The sequence below is a fragment of the Miscanthus floridulus genome, chromosome 14 (genome assembly GCF_019320115.1).
Source record: "Miscanthus floridulus cultivar M001 chromosome 14, ASM1932011v1, whole genome shotgun sequence".
In the NCBI taxonomy this organism is placed as follows: domain Eukaryota; kingdom Viridiplantae; phylum Streptophyta; class Magnoliopsida; order Poales; family Poaceae; genus Miscanthus; species Miscanthus floridulus.
Genome location: NC_089593.1, coordinates 17054909 through 17075017, shown reverse-complemented (window position 1 = coordinate 17075017; position 20109 = coordinate 17054909). Strand labels below are relative to the sequence as shown.

At 46.7% G+C, this 20109-nt stretch overlaps 1 pseudogene; it reads left to right on the top strand.

Moving 5' to 3' along the window:
- Positions 1–570: 570 nt before the first annotated feature.
- On the top strand, positions 571–5783 carry LOC136504745 (endonuclease III homolog 1, chloroplastic-like; annotated as a pseudogene).
- The last annotated feature ends 14326 nt before the right edge of the window (positions 5784–20109 follow it).

The window sequence follows — 20109 nt, the reverse complement described above, 5'->3', positions numbered from 1 at the left end:
GTCCACGTGGACGCGGCTGCGTGCGCAGCGGCTGGCCCAGCGAGACGCGGCGGCCTAGGCGCGCATGCAGCGGCGCGGATGGCCCAGGCGGGGGGGGGGGGGGGGCGGCCAGCAGCCCAAGCGCGGCAAAGACAAGCCAGCAGCGTATCGACCCCTGAGCTTCTAACCAATCGCCTCGCGGTATAAACGCACTATTTATGTGAGTCTCGTATTTCGTAGTTAGGACCCTGTACAAAATCTCTGCTTGGATTCATAACCTTCTCACCTTCCTTCCTTTCCCAAGAGCAGAGCGCGGAGCAGAGGAAGGTCCGACCGACGGACATGGCGGCAAGGTGCATCGGCCATGGCGGGCGCTGCGGATGAGCAGCGCACACGAGGTTTGCCCTAGCGGCAGCGGGGGCTCCGGCGTTGGAGGTGGAGCGCCGCGGAGCCGTGGCGTACGGAAGGGGTGCAAGAATTTATGAGAGAAAAATACTGTTTCGAATAAAAAAATAAGCGGATCAAACCGGATTTAAGAGCACGCGAACGGAGCCGTTGCGAGAGAAAAACACGGTTCTGGAGCAGAAAAAAACGGATGGCCATAAGCGAAGGTTGAGGCAGTAATAAAAAAAAAAAGGCCCGTGCTCATCCCGCCGGCCGCCGCCGCCCGCACCTGGGAGCGCGCCCGGCCAGTGGCCACTGCCGCCGCGCCGCCCTCCCCCACGCTAGCTCCTCCTCCGCGCGCCCTCCGTACCGCACCTCCCCGCCGCGCGTCCCTTCCTCCTCCCCAGCCGCGCATCCCTTCCTCCTCGCCCGGAGCTCCGCCGCCCGGTGGTTCCGCACTCGCCGCGCCCGGCGGCCCCGTGCGCCCAGCTACCCCACGCGCTCGCGCGGCAGTGGAGATCCGGCGTCCCGCACCCACACGGCGGCGGCCGTCGGCGTGGGAGCCGGGCGAAGCTACATTTTCGGCTTCGTTTGCGTGAAACAGCTCCGGTCATTTGGTTGGCGGAGCCATAAAACGGAAGCCATCCGAGAATTCCATACCAAACGCCCCCGAAGAAACGAAGCGCCACGCAGCAGGCTGCAGCGCCACAAGCAACGCAACTGTTTTTCAAACGCGAAGAAAAGCTCCCACCACCCAAGAAACATGGGGGGGGGGGGGGGGGGGGGAAGATGAACAGGACAGGACCTCGTCGCTAAAACCCTAGCGTAGCGGCGCGGGCGCGGATGCACCTCGCTCTCCTCGTCTCCCGCATTCGCCTGTCGCCGGCCGCCATGCCCAGCACCCGCTCCGCCTCCGCCTCCAGGCTGCTGGTCCGCGCCGACCTCAACCCAGGTGAAGCGAAAGCATTTTTGTCTCCGCGGATGTTTCTCCCCCTTCTTAATGGTCCTTTGCTAAGTTCTGCCATGTCTTCTTGCTCTGTTTACTTCACCGTTTGGTCCCGAGGAACAATTTTATTGAAATGGTACTTGCCAAGTAGGAGTAGTATTTTATCTTTATTACCCCTCCCACAAAAAAGAAAAAAAAATATTTCTCATGATATATGCCTAAATGTTATATTGATACCGATGAGTGTCTGGAGACTGGAGTTGCGTGATTCCTTTCACAAGATGGGTGAAATCAGTGTGCTACCTGGATTTCTTCTTCTCGTGAGTTTAGGCTGCTTGTCTAAGTGATACAAGGGCAAAAAAATTCGATTCCTTTTCTGTAAGTTTATTTCACGTATAGTCTTTTCTTTAATTGTCAATTGGAAATTAGATTTTGCTTTTGGTGAAGTAATATGCATATCAATGTTGGCATGTTGTGAACGTGTCAAGCGGTGAATGCCTTGCTCATGTTGCCCCCATTAGCTTAATGTTGATTATCTGCTGTATGCAAGGTCAAGATTCATGGATTTAGTTTGATGAGAAAAAATATTCCTTCTTTACCATTTCTTTTGTTTATGCGGATTGAACAAGACGAGTAGGATTAATACTCCTAAGTTAACTTTTAGAGTTTTATTCCAACTTCAAGTGTTAACCTAATCTTCCTACTCATCAAGAAAAATCTATCTCTGAATATCTGTAGATCAGTACATATGCCTGACTTTTTTTCCCAACAATTTTGGTATAGTTTTTCTTCTGTCAATAAAGTACAAGCTTCATGCCTTTTTCAGTTGTACGAGAAGTCAAACGTGAATCCAGTGTTTCTTTTGACATTCCAAAGCCCAAAGCAACTGCTTCTTTTAAGAGGAAGAGGGTGAAGCGAGAACTTGAAGTAAATGGGGAGCATCATAAGAAGCAGGTGCCTGCTTACTAAATAGAATGTTTTTGTATGAAAAGAAACGAGTTCCATGTGTTTCTCACGGGCCTGGTGCAAGCGGTAGAGTCTTACCGCCTGTGACCGGAAGGTCCTGGGTTCGAGTCGCGGTCTCCTCGCATTGCACAGGCGAGGGTAAGGCTTGCCACTGACACCCTTCCCCAGACCCCGCACAGAGCGGGAGCTCTCTGCACTGGGTACGCCCTTTTTTTTTTACGTTCTGTACCCTTGATTTGCTTATTGAACCCTTGCTCTTTGGTGCAGCAAGTGTACCTTTTGTATTTAGCTACATTTACTCACTCATGTTACCTTAGTACTTGGTTTCATGCTCTCCTCAACAGAAAAATGTCCTATGCATATGCAGTTTGGTGTTGTCCCTGACATCGAGGATTTTCGATACGAAAAGGCCAAAACATTGACATCGTCAAGTAAGGCAACAGCATCTTTGGGTAAGAACCGCTGGTGCTAATCAGATAATCTTTTTGAGTTTCCTGCTAAGACAAATGTTTCATAATCAGTATGCAAGTATCTTTCCTCTGGATAATCTGCTTGCAAGTCTCTATGTGCCATATTACAATCTTGTTTACGTTTTCTGCCATGTCTTGCAAAAAAACTAACACTTCCCTTCTTCAGTCAAGGTGGAGAAAAAGGTCAGAGTTTCTTCAGTTATAAAAGGTACTCATAAATCAGAAGGCTACTAGAAGAGATACATTTTATTGGGTTACTACTTACTATTACTAAGATGAAGTCACTGTAGCATGTGGTCAATCTTGCTACAACTACAAGTGGGATCTTACATGGTCAGGATATGTTGTCGCATTTTCAGTTTTCCATACACAACTATCATTTGAGCTCAATATTTTTTAATTATGTTTGGAATTAGATTACATTGTTCTTGATTTCCCCTAATTTTAATGTTAGCCAAAAAGACAGTCTAATTATAGTCACTGATTAAAAACTTATATTAAACTTAGTGCTTCCTTATTCTGAACATCTGTGCATTTTTTCAACCTAAATTCTTCATTGTTGCACCATGAAAAATAAATGCATTAAGGCCAGGTTTGTTGACTGCTGTATCAAGCATTCATCTCTTTCATTTGATTGGTATCTTTCTTATGTCCATGTACGATATGAAAACTTAAGTAGTCATTTGTGCAGTTGGAGCTCCAGATAACTGGGAGGCAGTTCTTGGAGGCATTAAAAGCATGAGGTTATCTGGTGAAGCCCCCGTAGATACGAAGGGCTGTGAAAAGGCTGGTTCTCTCCTTCCACCCAAGGTAGTTTTTGCCACAAAATAATCTTTTCACCTTTACAATTTTATGTAAAAGAGCCTTGTTGGTATGACCTGTCCCAAGTTTATTTCCTACCGGATATTAATGTCAAAGTGGAGCTCTTTGCCCTTCAAAAAGGAAATATAAAGAGAAAAAGGTTGACCTCTTTGGTTGGCCTTACATAGGTAGCTTCGGGGTTATGCAACTCACCTAGTTGGCTAATTTCCTTGTGCTGTACTACAATATGAAAATGATGTTTTTCCTGTCTAGAGTCTAGAAATAATTTTCCTGTCTAGAGTCTAGAGATAAAACAATCTGTACATTAATTTTGTGCCAAATAGATTGCAAAATTTCCACATTTTCACTTATTTGCTGCTTTATAATACTTATGCCTTTTTTTGTCTGGAAATAATTGTGCATATGGGTTCCGTTTGTAAAGAATTTAGGTCCAGTTGTAATCAATACTTCTCTTCCTATTCCTGGACAGGAAAGAAGATTTGCAGTTCTGATATCAACTATGATGTCAAGCCAGACAAAAGATGAAGTTACGCATGGTATGTCTTTAAAATTTCCTGTATCCAGAATTGGTTATGCCTTCTTGTTGAGAATTCTCAGACCACTGAAGTATCTATTATTACTATGGAAATTCAAGAGTTCTTTTTTGTTCTGTCATATGAAATTCAGGAAAAACTAGCCTTGTCATGAGATTCTCTGATGTGTTTGTACTAAATAGTTGTCCTTTAGAAATGTGCTGATTGCATTTTGGAGTCAATTCTTTTCAGCTGTTGTGGAACGCCTCTCTGAAAACGGTTTACTTGATCCCGATGCTATAGTGAGGACAGATGAGACCACGCTTGCGAATCTTATCAAACCTGTAAGTTGCAAGGTTTTCACCCTATTAGGATGAATACTATGCTTACATCGTTCATAAGTTAATAATTACTGTACTGTATGTACCCAAAAAAGAAATGAACTTAGAAGCATGAAAATGAAAATTCACGTGTCTGCTTTTGTTATCCATCACAGGCTTTGCAAACACACCAGACTTAACACTATTTGAAATGGAACATCACTTTAGGCTCAAGATGATTTGAATCTAGAGATTACAAGAAACTTCTCAGAGAGATGACTCACAGCATACTGTTCATGATTTTAACAGGTCGGATTCTATCAGAGAAAGGCACAGTTCATAAAAGAAGCTTCTAAAATTTGTCTTGAACGTTTTGGAGGGGATATTCCAGATTCTCTTGAATGAGCTGCTTGCTCTGAGAGGAGTTGGCCCTAAAATGGCTCATTTGGTAATAATCTTACTTATTCTGTCCTTTGTGGTTGAAATATGAACATAAATATCTTCATGGGTATCTTTCTTTAAGTAAACAGGTGATGAGCATTGCTTGGAAGAATACTCAAGGAATCTGTGTTGACACTCATGTGCATCGCATTTCTAACCGACTTGGGTGGGTTTTTCGGGAAGGAACAAAACAGGTAGCCTTAGTATTGATTTATGTTGTCTTCTCTTCTGGGAAAAAAAAAACACAACTACCATTACAGAGGCTGGGCCGCTGGGAATAGTGCTTATGTTGCTATGTGTTCGTGCACAGAAAACTACGACACCAGGAACAGACAAGAATTTCTCTAGAGAAATGGCTACCCAAGGATGAGTGGGAACCTATAAATCCATTACTGGTATCTCTCTACTGAAGTATTTTCTTATTTGTTTTAGTACTTTAGTAATGCTTTTCTTTGATTATTTGATTGTAAGATAGTGGTTATTGTTCTATGCTATCTGAATCCTGCCTTGATTTCAGAACTGCTAGTCTATTCTATGCTGAAAAAAACTGAAAAATGTCTTGTAGGTTGGATTTGGGCAAACTATCTGTACTCCACTGAGGCCCAAATGCGACAAGTGTGGCATCAATAGCCTTTGCCCTTCTGCTTTTAAGGAATCATCAAGCCCAAATCCAAAGCAAAAGAAAACAAGGTCTCCATAGAACTCTGACTATGACTGTTCTGGCACCAAAGTGAGATAATATTTTGGGCTGTCCGTCGGTGGTAAATATTATGAGGTTTTCTTTTGGTCGATCTATTGTTGGATCACCTTGGTGCCATACCATTGGCATTTGGTAAGTCATGTATCATTTTGTATACCGGTAAATTGTTCAAGACGGTATTATAAAGACATGTTTATCTACCAGTTACTGTAAAAATTACTGGTAGCAAGCAAAATTTTCATGTGTCAATGACTCGTAAAGGTGCCATGGCAAAATCCTCTTGCGTCCACCGAAGGGTAGCAAAGATTTGATGAACTAACCTTGCTTATACAACTTTTGCAAATTTTATGACATTGCAGGTCTAGAAAAAAGAAGAAGAATGTTTGACAGGGCTTTGCCGTTTTTGAAAACCTGCATGCATATTTCTAAGCCTAGAGCACTTTTGGTTGGTTATACGCAATGCAATGTGTGTGACCCATGTATGCACATTTGTACAATAATGTGTACCGCGGGTTCCTAAAAGACCTAACAAGGATCTACTAATCCTAACAACAAAGCCTCAGCTTTAATGTTGGAGAATGGACATAAACTGGTCCAGTTCACCCTTGTGCTTTTGGCTAATCTCCCACCAAAGTAATCCTTTACAAGCCTCATTCTTGTGATTGTGCTGCTCCAAACGACAAGAACAAACTTATGGATCGTACTGTCTTGTCGGCCGTGAGAGTGGCTCAGAGAGGAATCGACGCCATCAACGAGGGATTCAACAGTCAATTGGACTTGACATGATCTTGAGTTCCTGGCATGCTCATATGCCAGCCTGTCCTCAATTAAAAAAAATACCGACAAACCCATAATCCTATAAACATGCTTTTAGGCCCATCAAGCTCATGGGGTTAGATGTCTTCGACAGTTGCAGTGGCGGAGGGAGGCAATGACATGTACTCCGTACATGGACCTCACGCTCATATAGCACATATGAGCTTAACAAATACTCATCTTGTGATTGTGCTGCTCCAAACGCGCCAACCAAAAGCTCACGCTTACCGTTTCGGCCTGTTCGGCTGGTATTAAAGCCGGCTGAAGCTGTTTTGTTGTGAGAGAAAAATACTGTAGATTCTAGCTGATAAGCCGGCTGATAAGTTCAAGCGAATATCTTAACAGCAATAACATCTTCTTTTGTAGTGCTGTACCTTAGAGTAAACTCTATGGTGTGCTTAGAAGTGCCATTACTAGTCTTGATTATAATTACTAGCATGTCTCTCACACCGACAGTTATGACAGGCTGCAAAAGCTGGATAACTCCTTGAACGCCATGAGCCTTCTTACAGCAAAGTTTGCTATCATGAAGCGCAGGAGATTATGCGGGATGTTTGAAGTGCAAGCAGTGATTATTCCACTGAATGATCCCCGTAAAACTTCAGTAGCAACAAGAGCCTCAAGGCCATCTTTCACAACTGAACACCTCACCTCAACAGTACTGAGCCTGGTAGCAAGAGATTTACTTTCAGCAAGGCATTTCTCAATGCTCCGACAGCCCCTGATCTTTACAAACCCTTTACTAAGTTCTCTGTCCGTCACCTGATCAAGACCCTCCTGTTGAACATCTCTAATCTTCAGATAGATCTCAATGAATACATCATCTAACAACACGAGTCCTCGTTTTGGGCCCTCCAAGATCAACGGTTGCATCTACAGAAAAGTTTACATTACAGTTTAGTGGCACATATAATTCCAGACACATAATACATGCTAAAACTTCACTGTTAGAATGAAGGATACTAAACTAGGCATGGTACCTTATAGTTGATGACTTGGCACTTATCTCTGTCGCGGAGGAAGACACAAACACACTTGCTATCAAGGGAATCTCTGCCGATGATAGTACCATAGACATGTATTGGGAAATCAACATCCAAGGATACTATCTTCACGGAGAGAATGTTTATTGCGTGAAGCAGCGGACAGAAATCACCCCGTTTGTAGATCGTGTTGGTATGTCTCATTGGACCAAGGGTTGCTGCAACGCAGGAAAACAATATAACAGAATTAAGGTTTACTGCAAATCAGGCTCATGAAAACAAAACAAAGACAAGAGTTAAGGTTCCCCGCAAATCAGACTATGAAGAAGCGCTTGTTTGTTTGCAATTGAATCCCTATAGTGTAAGTGGGCATGCTGTGTAGGGTAACTGACAGAGATTATCATAAGGTATTGCTGATAAGTACGTGATAAGAGACTGAAACTATTGCTGATATGCATGAATGAATTTGTCAGATTTTGATGTGTGCTTGCTTGCAATTGATCCGAGTCCCCACAGTACTAGTGTAATTTCAAATGCAGGGTGTCCTCCTATCTAAGCTCAAGCCACTGAAACAATTTTTTTTTTTTGAGGGAACGACTGAAACTACTGCCGAGATGAGATTCTCATGGACGAATTCACTGTCGCGACCAAAGTATGGACGAATTCGCGGTCGCGACCAGAGTACAAAATCACAAGGAACCGAGAGGTGAATTCATGTTGGCAGTGACCCACTTCCTATGCTCAAAGTCATAGGACATCTTTTGGGATTCAAAATCCCTTTCTTTAGTTGCCCAAACGGCATCATTCTCTTTTGTCTCCCTCACCGGTGCCACAGAATCAGTGGAACACGGTGAGGTGACTACCTAGTCCACCTCAGCTAAGATGAAAACCAGGTCAAAACTTTTCTTATCATAAAAATAACACCATTTGCATGCCTTGATTCCAACGATGGTCAAAATCAAAACATACAACTATTCTTATACACTAATTCTACATCACCGTTGGGTAGAAATAGAATTAATGCATAAATCATTAACTTTCATAATTGTTCTTACACATTAATTCTACATCACCGTTGGACAGAAATAGAATTAATGCATAAATCATTAACTTTGACAACTGTTCTTACACACTAATTCTACATCACCGTTGGGCAGAAGTAGAATTAATGCATAAATCATTAAAATTTACAACTCTTCTTATACACTAATTCTACATCACCGTTGGGCAGAAGTAGAATTAATGCATAAATCATTAAAATTATGATATATTCTTATACACTAATTCTACATCACCGTTGGGCAGAAATAGAATTAATGCATAAATCATTAAAATTATGATATTGTTATTAACAATGTTGGTCAGAAAATAACAACATCATAATCTATGCCAAAACTCTTTTTCTCCAATTAAATACCACATTGGTTCAAAATAGCTGGAGAATCAACTATTTCTTTAGCAGTGGAAAAAACTCTCTTTTTCTCCAATTAAATATCACATTGATTCAAAATAACTGGAGAATAAACAACTTCTTTAGCAGCGAAAAAACTTTCACTCAATTTCTTGAATTTTACCCACAGGAAAAAATTACTTTTTCTATTTTCTTTAAGCTATTAATCAATTTCTAGGAAATAAACATTTACTGGAAAAAGAAAAAACGATAAAATTACACAAATGAACACTGTTCTTTCGGCCCGGCCAGCAAAATAGCCCGGCCCAGCTACTCTCCGCGTGCGCTGCCGCACCCAGGCCGCAACCTAGGCCTGGGCCGGCAAAGCCGCGCCGGTGCGCTCGCCCGCCTGGGCCGCGGGTCGGCCCGATCGCGATCCGCCGTCGGATCGCATCCGACGGTCGTCCATTCGTTTCGGCCGAATAAAAACCTTCTCCGGCCGTGGTCCTCAAACCCTAGAGGCCATTCCTTTCATCGCTCTCTCTCTCTCTTCGCCTTCCCTTCGCCGCTCTCTCTCTTTCAGCGCAGCGAGCACCGAGCGGCGACCGAGCATGTACGGCGGTGGAGTGAGGCATCCATGGCGCCGTCGCCGGCCCCCTCACCGGCTCACGTGCTCCCCAACGGGTGAGCACGCCGCCGTCGAGCGGCCTAGCCACGGTGCTTCCTTGGCCGAGCCCGGCGAGCCAGCTTCCCCGGCTCGGCTTCTTCTCCCGCGTCGGCGAAGGGACATCTCGACGCACGGCGAGGTAGATCCACCCCTTCCCCTTCGGATTTGTATTGTTCTTCCTTTTCTTTTCGGAGTTCATCCGAATGGGAAACTAGGGTTGGGGTTAGGGTTCCGACCCTTGTTCTTTTCTCTTCTTCTTCCCCAATCGGATCAAGATCTTGTTTGTTTTTCTTTGTTGGACCGATTGGGGTTAGGGTTCGTGTGCCGACCCCTTTTCTTTGTTCTTTTTCTTTTCGCTTGTTCACCCGAAAAAGGGGATCTAGGGTTAGGGTTCGGTTCCGACCCCTGTTCTTCTTCTTTCTTTGGATTTTTCTTTTCTTTGATTTCTTTTCTTTTTCAGAGTTCATCCGAATGGGTTCCCTTCCCATCCGAATCGGTTCCTTTCCCCTTCTCCCTTTCTCCTTTCCCATCCCCTTCTTCTTTTCTATTTGGACTGTGTTCTTCTCTTTTCCGAACCAGTGGATGGGAATAGGGTTTAGATCTAGGGTTAGGGTTTGGAAACCGACCTACCCCTTTTCCCTTTCTCTAATTTGAGTTTTCTTTTCTCTTATCCGAACTGATGTGGGGAATTAGGGTTTGAATCTAGGGTTCCTTTTCTTCTTCCCCTTTGGATCTGAGCGGGTCTAAGCCGAATCCCACTTCTTTCTTTTCTCTCACGTGAGTTAGGGTTAGAGTTGGGAAGAACCCTCTTTCTTGTCAGATCCGAACTAGATTTGATCTTTTCTGTTCTTTGTCGTGCGCCGTCGAACGGTGCTGCTTCTTTCCCCCATGCAGTGGCGGTGGTGACCGGGGTTCCAGTGACGTCTGCCACCCCCGGTCCTTTTCCTTTTCTTTTACCCGGTTAGGGTTACACAGAGGCAACCTAGCTCTGGTACCATTGTTAGGATCAAATGTGTACCTCTGTGTGTGTAACCCGTAGATCCGGGAAAGACCCTTCTCGCCTTTCACTGTTGCGGCACAGCAGCAGCGTAGACGCCGGTGTAGGGGTAGCTCTGGCTCGGTGGCGAGACGGCGGTCCGGTGTAGATCTGCAGGGGAACGACGGCGGAGGTTGGTGGGGCACATCTCGTCGCTGGCAGCACTTCTTTAGGATCGGATTAGTGTTTTCTTTGTAGGTGGGTGGCGGCTCCGTTCAACCTCGTGACCCGAGCCCAGTTCCCCACTCCTCTATATATATATGCTATGCGATAGGGGCCCACCAACCAATTAGGGTTGGGCTCCCCTGATCAGGGAGCAGAGGCAAGGGCCCAATAAGCCGTTGGGCCTATTGGTGAAGATCAACTAACACTGTGGAGTCTGCCGGCAGCGTCCGAACCACCGTGAGATACTCCCTTCCCCAATCAGCACCCGCACCAAAGGCACCTGCGCCCGTGAGATACCCTGCCTCGCCACCGTCGCCTGCCTCTCCCTGTGCGTCCTCTTCGCCGGTGGCCAAGCGCCTCTCCTTGGGCGGCCGAGCGCCTCGACGGGGGCAATCCAGGCTTTCCTCCTCCTTGGGTTTCACGTAGGCAAGGTGAAGCCATTATTTTTGGCTCCACCCCTCATCCATCGTTTGTCAGCACATTTTCAAGGGCTTCACCAAAGGAGCTAGGATGGAAACGAACGGAAGCGGGCAAAAAAACTCCTCTCCCGTTTTCGTTTCTATATTTTTAGCGGAAACGAAATCAGGTTCGGGAAAAAAGGGAATTAAAAACGGATAGGGATATACGAAAATACGGAAACAGACAAATACGAATGGAGAGCCAGAAAAATAAGTTAGAATAACATGATCAAATATCCTTGAGTATACGTAAACAAAGTGACAAAAGAATATACATGTACGAAGTTATCAGTCCAATATTCACTAGCATGCCATGTGTTAATATGTTAACATGCATAACTGGTGATTACTAGGTTTATGAACATATCAATTTCTAGATATATCTCACATAGATTAAAAACGGGATGAAAAACGGAATAAATATGTGTCAATTTCGGATGAAAACAGGATTCCGCGAAAACGGGCGGAAAAACCCCAGAGCTCGCCGGGCTGCTCCCTCGGCGAACGCCGCTGCCGAGTCTCCATCCTCGACGCCGCTAGGAGCCCACGAGGTGGTGAACCGCCGCGGCCCCAACCCAATTCGGCGTCAACCGCGACCTGCGCGACGTCGCCGCCATCGCGACGCCACGGGAGAGAAGCCACGCAACCTGGAGCACCTCGACCAACGCCACCACCGAGCGCTGCGACCCGGCACTCGTGTCACCGCCCGATGCCACGTCGAGCGGCCTCTGCCTTGCCTCCTTCGCCACGAACTCCGGTGAGTTTCCACCGCCGGTGAGCCCTTTTTCTTTGCCAAGCATCCGCCTTTTCCTTCTAGTTGCCATCCCTGCCTATGACCGGCCTTCGTGCCGTGCTCCTCTCGCTTGTCATAGGGAAACCATGCGACGACAGCCGCGTCGCCAAGCCGTAGCATGCCCACGCCCGCTCCTCCCTCCGTGGTTCTGCGCAGCACACGACCCCGCCGGGAGTCCGCGCGGCCACGACATCGTCACAGCCTTGCCCTCCGCGAAACCACCGGTGAGCGCCTCAAGAACCAGCCTTATTCCTCCATCTGATGATGCTTTGCCTGCCTGTCCCGGCCTTCGACATTGGCTCTGTCCCCGCGCCTCGCCGTGGCCCGCAAAGGTGTCTCGCCCCCGCGGTACACACGCACAGAGCGGCAGCAGCCATCGTGACCTTGTTGCCGCCGCCCGGGTGCACTGTTCCCTTCCCAAGCTGATGCCTTGGGGTACACAGGACACCACAAGCACGCCGGCGCACTCACGCACGAGCACGGCTCCACGAGCACACACGTCGAGCCCGTTTGGGCCATTCACCGAGAATCTGCAGGGGCGCCACCGCCATTCCTTCGTGCACGAAATGCGCTCGCCGCGACCGTGGCCAGCTCTCGCACACACCTTGTCGCGAACACCTGCACTAGCCATCGCACGGGCCCGTGCAGCCGAGGAACCACGACGAGCTCTTCGCCCCGTTCTGCAAAACCGTGACCTTCGCCTCGCTCTGCTCCGTCACCGATGCCTCAAATGGCCGCTACCTTCCCGGTCGGTTCCGGTTACCCAAGCCAAGCCGCAGCCTTGCCACCGGCCTCGATGTTCGCAGCTCCCGGCGGCCGTCTCAACCCCACCGCACAACATCGGCATGCCACTGACGGCCACCAGGGACACGTACACCGCCGCACCTTCACAAACCTCCTTCAACCCTGCCTTGACCGTGTCCTCGCACTGTTGAAACTGTGGATCGACTAGGGTAGATCTAGACGGATGAACACTTAGATCCGTGAAGCACATGCATATTTAGACCTAGAACACTACACCGAGAGGGAGATAGGGTAGAGAGGGGCTGGTGATGAACCTGAGCCTCCGGATGAAGTCGCGGTTGTGCTGGCCATCGCTGGTTCGGTGATGGAGGCAGCACACGGGCAGCGACGGGTGGAGTAGAGGTTGCACGGATGTCGATGCAGTGCGGTCGGGCGTAGCAGTGACGACGGCGAGGATCAGCGGAGCTTCCCGTCGCTGGCTGCGCGCCCTCTTAGATCGGAATTAGGGTTTGTCGGTGGGGTTTGCGGCTCACAGCGAACCTCGTGCTTTGAGCCGCCGGCCCCCACCTCTTTATATAGCGCAGTGCGACGGGGGCCCACCAACCATTTAGGGTTGGGCGCCCCCGATCAGGGCGCGAGACCAAGGCCCAATAGGCCGTTGGGCTTATTGGTCAGGAGATCAATCTAACATTCTTCCCCTTGATCTCACTATTACTTTTATCTTTAAACTTTAAACTTCAATCCTTTTATCCTTACTCATTTCTTCACAGATGATACATAGAGCATGTCTCATCATCATGGTCAATCGCCGATAGATTTAACAGCTACAATGCATGTCTCTGATCTAAAATAGTTACTTTAACTTTTGGGCCCTTTATAGTCCAGAAATCATAGGCTTTCCCTTAAACCCATGCCGGCTACATGTTCTCTGAACACGTTGGGTGGTAAGCCTTTTGTAAGCGGATCCGCGAGCATCTTTTCGGTACTTATATGCTCAAGACTTATCATTTGATCCCAGACTTTATCCTTCACAACATAATACTTTATGTCAATATGTTTGGCAGCACCACTTGACCTATTGTTGTAAGCATACTGTACTGCTGGATTATTATCGCAGTATAACTTCAGTGGTCTATTGATGTCGTCAACCACCTTCAAACCGGGTATGAACTTATTTAGCCAGTTCACCTGCCCCGTTGCCTCATAACACGCTACAAACTCAGCATACATTGTGGACGATGTAGTGACGGTTTGCTTTGAGCTTTTCCATGAAATAGCTCCTCCTGCGAGAGTAAACACATATCCAGACGTGGATTTTCTATTATCTCCCGCATAATCAGAATCTGAATATCCCACTATATTGAGTGAATCAGATCTTCTATACGTCATCATGAGGCCTTTCGTTCCTTGCAAATAACGCAAGACTTTCTTTACCAATTTCCAGTGTTCTATTCTAGGATTGCTTTGGAATCTGCCAAGTAACCCGGTAACAAATGCCAAGTCAGGGCGCGTACACACTTGAGCATATTGCAAGCTTCCGACAGCTGAAGCATATGGAACCACTTTCATTTGATCGATCTCATATTGGTTCCTGGGGCATTGAAAATCCCCATATCTGTCGCCCTTGACTATAGGAGCAGGTGAGGGACTACATTTGTGCATACTGAATTTCTTTAAGACTTTTTCTATGTATGCCTTTTATGACAGTCCTAATACCCCTTTACTTCTATCTCGGTGAATCTCGATCCCTAGAACGAACGAAGCTTCACCAAGATCTTTCATATCAAATTTTGAGGACAAAAACTTCTTTGTTTCCAGTAGTAGACTGACATCACTACTAGCAAGTAAGATATCATCCACATACAGGACAAGGAAGATAAACTTCCCATTCTTAAACTTTGCGTAGACACAATTGTCCTCAACATTATCTTTAAACCCAAAATTCTTTATTGTCTGATCAAACTTCAAGTACCACTGTCTTGAAGCTTGTTTTAATCCATAAATAGATTTCTTTAGGCGGCATCCCAAACGTTCTTTTCCTTCCATGACAAAACCTTTCGGTTGTGCCATGTAAACATTTTCCTCTAAGTCTCCGTTGAGAAATGCCGTCTTTACATCCATCTGATGTAATTCCAAATCGTAATGTGCCACTAATGCCATTATGATTCTGAAGGAATCCTTACATGAGACTGGAGAAAAGGTCTCATTGTAATCAATCCCTTCTCTTTGTGTAAAGCCTTTTGCCACAAGTCAGGCTTTATATCTCTCTATATTCCCTTGAGAGTCAAGTTTTGTTTTGTAGACTCATTTACAGCCTACTGTTTTGGCTCCTTTAGGAATTATCTCCAAATCCCAAACTTTATTTGCATTCATTGATCTCATCTCATCTTCCATGGCCTCAAGCCACTTTGATGAATGATCACTTTTCATGGCTTCTTCAAATGAGGTGGGATCATCCTCCATTTGAAATTCTTCAGTGTTGTACACTTCATAATCAGCAGGAATAGCTGATTTTCTAACTCTTTGAGACCTTCTAGGGGCCTCCTCAATTGGCACATTTTCTGTTTGAGGCTGTTGTTGCTCTCCCTCATGCGTGGCAATAGGTTCTATAGGATCCTGAGGCACAGGTTCCTCATCATCATTCATTGTTGCCACAGGCGGGATAACAACAGGTGCTGGCACCACAGTGTCTTGTACTGTTGGTGCAGCAACAGCAGGTAGTGAGAAAAATGGCTCATGAATGATCGGAGTGGGTGCATATACCCGCTTCTCTTCAAGGTCAATTTCTCGAGCTACCATGCTCCCCCTAATCATTTCATCCTCTAGGAAGACAGCGTGTCTCGTTTCCACAAACTTTGTATGTCTGTTAGGACAGTAGAAACGAAAACCTTTTGACTTTTCTGGGTAGCCAATGAAATGGCAACTCACAGTTTTGGGATCTAGCTTCCCAATGTTTGGGTTAAAAACTTTAGCCTCAGCAGGGCTCCCCCACACACGCAAGTGGTTAAGTGAGGGTACTCTTCCTGTCCACAACTCATACGGTGTTTTGGGCACCGACTTACTTGGTACTCTATTGAGAATATGAATGGCGGTTTTTAATGCCTCCATCCACAGACTCGTGGGTAAAGTGGAGTAACTTATCATACTACGCACCATATCCATCAGGGTACGGTTACGCCTTTCAGCTACTCCATTCTGCTGAGGTTCGTCCGGTGTTGAATACTGGGCGACTATACCATTCTCCTGTAAGAACCTTGCAAAAGGTCCAGGAACTTGTCCATATGGGGTATGCCGACCGTAGTACTCTCCTCCACAGTCAGACCTGACTATCTTAATCTTTAAATCATACTGATTTTCAACTTCTGCTTTAAATATTTTAAATTTATCCAACGCTTCTGTTCTTTCTTTAATTGGATAAATGTAGCCAAACCGAGAGTAATCGTCTGTAAATGTTATGAATGAATCATAACCATCCACACTTTTCACAGGAAAAGGACCACATATGTCTGTGTGAATAATCTGTAGAATTCCTGCGCTTCGTTTGGCATCTTTCTTAATTTTCTTTACATACTTTCCTTTTATGCAATCTCTACATTGTTCTAACTCTGAGAGCTCTAATGGAGGAAGAATATCATTCTTCACTAGTCTTTCTATTCTCCCCCTCGAAATATGGCCTAAACGACAGTGCCATAATTTCGACAACGCATCGTGAGCTCTCTTTCGTTTTCTGTTTCCATTGTTCGATGAGGATACATTTTCATTCACATCACATACGGAATTCATATTTTCATGAAGTGATAACAAATAAAGCTCGTCTTGTCGGAAGGCAAGACCAACACATTTATTATTAAACAATATCTGACATTTGTCATTTCCAAAATGGCAATCATAACCATCATGGTCCAACTTTGATACACTAATAAGGTTTCTTTGCAAAGAAGGTACATAAAGAACATCTCTAAGAAAAAGTATAAAGCCATCTGGAAGCTCTAGAGGAAGATCTCCAACGGCCTCAACATCTGCTTGTACTCCATTTGCGACTTTAATGAAACTTTCGCTTCTTTGCAAAGTTCTCATCGAACGGAATCCCTGTAACGAATTAGCAACATGAATAGTTGCACCTGAATCAATCCACCAAGTAGATTTTGAAAACTTTACATACAAGGATTCATTTACGAACGTAATAATGTTCTCACCTTTATTCTTTATAATCATCTTTAAGAAATCAGGATAATTCTTTTTATAATGTCCCGTCTTCTTGCAGTGGAGACACTGGTCTTTAGCCACTGGGAATTGCTGGTTCTGAGACTGTTGCATGGGACCTTTTCCAGATGACTTGGAGGAAGAGCTGTTATTGTAGTTCTTTTTCTTATCTTTTAGGTAGTTGACAGAACCACCTTGTGAAACTTTTATTCTTTCCTCCTCCTGCACACACATGGCTATGAGCTTTTCCAAATCCCATTTTTCAGGTTGTATGTTGTAATTAACAACAAATGTATCAAATTCTTTGGGCAAAGAAGCAAAAATCAAATGAATAAGAAACTCATCCTTGAGTGCCAAATCCATTGGTTTGAGCTTAGATGCCAGATTGCTCATTCTCAGTATGTGCTCTCTAATGCCACTGCCGCCACCAGAGTACCTTTCTGTAACCAGCTGCTTGATCAGCTGGGTTGCATATGTCTTTGAAGAGCCAGTGAACTGACTCTTTATTCTGTCTAGGTACTCTGTGATCATGTCATAGTCTGGAATTGAGCCCACAATAGCAGGCTCAATCGTGTTCTTTATCACTGTCAGACACTTCTTGTTGGCAGTGACCCATTTTCTATGCTCAAGGTCATAGGACATCTTTACGGGAGCAAAATCCCGCTCTCTGTTCTGCCATGCAGCATTAGTCTCATCTGTCTCCCTCACCGGTGCCACAGGTTCTTTGGGACACGGTGTGGTGACAACCCAGTCCACCTCAGCGAGGATAAAGGCCAGGTCTATCTTTTTCTTCCACTCAATATAGTTATCACCTTTTAGAGTGGGGATCTCTTTGATACAACTCATTAAGTTGTATCCTCCTGAAAACACAATTCAAATAGGGTGAGAACTGAAATAACAACAATAATTGCATGCCTTAGTTTAACGTTGGTCAAAATTAAAACATATAATTATTTTCTACACTAATTCTACATCACCGTTGGGCAGAAATAGAATTAATGTATACCTAAAACATTATAATATTGCCATTAATCAACGTTGGTCAGAATAACAACAATATTATAATCAATTTAAAACATATCCATTTTCAAAATTAAATTCTCCCGTTGATTCGAATTTAATAATGAAAATTACATCTTTAAATACGCAGCGGAAACTTTAACATTTAATAATCTTTTTCCTATTTTCCAGAAGCAAATTTACTATTTACTGAACAAAAAATATCGTTGGATAAATTTTGTATAGAAAATTATCATAAAAAATCAATTCAAATTGATCAAACTGTTTTCTGGAAAATAAGAAAAAACAAAAACTGTGACTTTACTATTTATTTGGCCATTTTGGCCCAGCCAGCACACGCGCGGCCCACGGCCTGCTCACGCGCGCGCGCCAGCGCACTCGGCCCAGCTGCCGCGGCCCATCCGCGCGCACCAGCGCACCCCCGCACCCAGCCGCGCGCGCTCTCTCCCCCGCGCCCAGGCCGCAACCTGGGCCTGGGCCGCGAAACCGTGTGCCCGCCTGGGCCTAAAGCCGGTCCGGCGAATCCTGATCGCTAGATCGGATCGGACGGCTGTCCGGCCGTTTCGCCCGAACAAAACCCCCGGCCGGCCCCTCTCCCTGAACCTTAGGTTCATTTCCACTTTCTCCTCTCCTCTCCCACGGCGACGGTAGCGAAGAACGAAAGGGAGCGGGTGGCCACCTCGTCACCGGAGAAGAAGGGAGGACGACACCGGTGCCAAGCCCCTCGTCGGTGCGCGCGCTCGCCCATGGCAGAGCGCGCCGCCGTCGAGCGGCTTTGGACCGCTGTCCTGAGCCACGGCCGAGTCAGGCCTCTGTCCGCTCGCCAACCATGGCGGCGGTGATCACCGCCCGCACGGTGGTGGCTTTCCGCGCGACGGCGGTGTCGGGAGGACCGGGTAGGTTCCCCTCTCCATCTTTTTCCTTCCCCAAAACCCGATCTAGGGTTAGGGTTTCATTTCTAGGGTTAGGGTTCTTTCTCATTCGATCCGAGATCGGGATCCTTTTCATCCTTTTCCGGTTTCTTTTATCCCGATTTTGCACGATTTCCCGATTAGGGTTAGGGATTAGGATTGGGGACGAAACTGTTTTCTTCTCCCCCCCGATTTGAAATCGGTTTATTTCTTTTCTGAGTCAGTCACCGAGCGGTCGCCGGATCCCGGCGCGGTTCTTTTGATTCTCAGTCAGTCCCCTTCCTTGGTTAGGGTTAGGGTGTCGAGACCATGTCTCATTCTGTTCTTACTTTTCCCGTACCCAGATCTACCGCTAGAAAAAAAAAATGGCTCTGGTACCATTGTAAAACTGTGGATCGACTAGGGTAGATCTAGACGGATGAACACTTAGATCCGTGAAGCACATGCACATTTAGACCTAGAACACTACACCGAGAGGGAGATAGGGTAGAGAGGGGCTGGTGATGAACCTGAGCCTCCGGATGAAGTCGCGGTTGTGCTGGCCATCGCTGGTTCGGTGATGGAGGCAGCACACGGGCAGCGACGGGTGGAGTAGAGGTTGCACGGACGTCGATGCAGTGCGGTCGGGCGTAGCAGTGACGACGGCGAGGATCAGCGGAGCTTCCCGTCGCTGGCTGCGCGCCCTCTTAGATCGGAATTAGGGTTTGTCGGTGGGGTTTGCGGCTCACAGCGAACCTCGTGCTTTGAGCCGCCGGCCCCCACCTCTTTATATAGCGCAGTGCGACGGGGGCCCACCAACCATGTAGGGTTGGGCGCCCCCGATCAGGGCGCGAGACCCAGGCCCAATAGACCGTTGGGCTTATTGGTCAGGAGATCAATCTAACACGCACTGCACTCGCCGGCCTTGTCCAATCCACCCTCGGTTGCAGCCGTGGCACGTCCACGAGTCCACCGGAGCCAAGCGGTTCCCAAGCCACACCGAGCAAGCACGCAGCCTCTCATGCCCGTCAAGGAACCTGCACACTGCCGCTGCCACCGGCGAGGCCTAGCATTGCCGAGCGCACTCGGGCGGATGCTCACCGGCTCACCGCTGCTCAGAGGCCTCCCGTCGAACACCTGCCGATGCAGCTTGCTGCTCTCCCTTCCTTTCCTTTTTGATGAAGCGGCCCAAGCTACCCCCAACTTAGCCCAGCCCAGCAGGAAACCTGGCCTTCTAACAGCTAGCGGGTCGGCACCAGCCTGGGCCGGCTCCTCTTCTCCGGCACAGCAATGGCAGCGCCAGGCCCAGATCGGCTATGGCTGCTAAAGCCCATCTCTTCCTCTGCCGCCTGGACCAGGCCCAGGTAGCCGTGCAGCCCACCGGCGGTGCCAAGCCCAAGCCCT